Below are 1,161 nucleotides of genomic sequence, written 5' to 3'. Positions count from 1 at the left end.
AAAATCTTTAAAAAAATAAAATAAAATCTTATAAATAAGTAAATAAATAAATAAATAAATAAATCACTCACGTTTTCATTAGAGAGTAAAATATAAAAGGCCCTCCCACCTATTCTCCACCTACAATAGTTTTTTTCTTTTTTAAAAAAGATTTTATTTATTTATTTGAGAGCGAGATAACAAGCAAAGGGGAGAGAGAGAGGTGGGTTTTCTGCTGAGCAGGGAGCCCGACATGGGGCTCAATCCCAGGGTCCTGGAATCATGTTGTGAGCTGAAGACAGATACTTAACTGATTGAGCCACCCAGGTGCCCTTCCACCTACAATAATTTATTACCCATTATTGTAGGCCAGGTTCCACAGGAAATAGACTCTAAGACAAATTCGTGTGCAGGTGGTTTATTGAGAACTATGCTCAGAAACAACTGGAAGGGATGAGAGAAGCGATAATAGGCAATATCTTGGGGAACTCTGAAGCTAGTGTGGTCCTTCAGAACTATCCCAAACTGGGGCAAAGGGAACATATGTTTTTACTGCAAAATAACCAGTCATTGGATGCAACTTGGCATTGGGACTTAAACTTGGCAAAGCAGCTATAGGCAGCTGAGTGTAATGCTTCTAAAGGCACTCTCTGCTTCAGCTGTCAGCAGGCAACCTTCCTGGCAACTGTCTACAGTGCCTTGTCCTAAAAAGCATGTGGATAACACCCCACAGTACCCAGTACAGCCCTACACTCCTATTCCCTTCTCCAGAAACAAAAACCATGACATGTCGGTATCCCTCCAGATCTATGTTTTTAAACTCATGTACATATGTATTTTCATACACAGGTGTATATGTATAGACCTTTTCTTTTTCTAATTCAAGTGATTCATAAGATATGCTTTATTCACTTGTGTTGGAGATCTTTCCATTCCAGTACAAATAACTCTCTTTTTTGGTTAACAATGGCATAATATTCCATATTGTGGATGTCAGTTTCATCAAATGCTTTCTTTTGACATCTACTGGAGTGATCATATAGTAATCCTCAAGCTTATCTAATTCTCAAGATGTTTGAAAAAAAATGCATGTACACAGCAAAGAACATTTATTTATTTATTTATTTAATAAGTAAAGTTTATGCCCAACTTGGGGCTCAAACTCACAACCTCAAGATCAAG

Source organism: Ursus americanus, chromosome 20, assembly GCF_024610735.1.
Source record: "Ursus americanus isolate L20-20 chromosome 20, mUrsAme1.1.p, whole genome shotgun sequence".
Taxonomy (NCBI): domain Eukaryota; kingdom Metazoa; phylum Chordata; class Mammalia; order Carnivora; family Ursidae; genus Ursus; species Ursus americanus.
Note: the sequence above shows the minus strand (reverse complement) of the source record.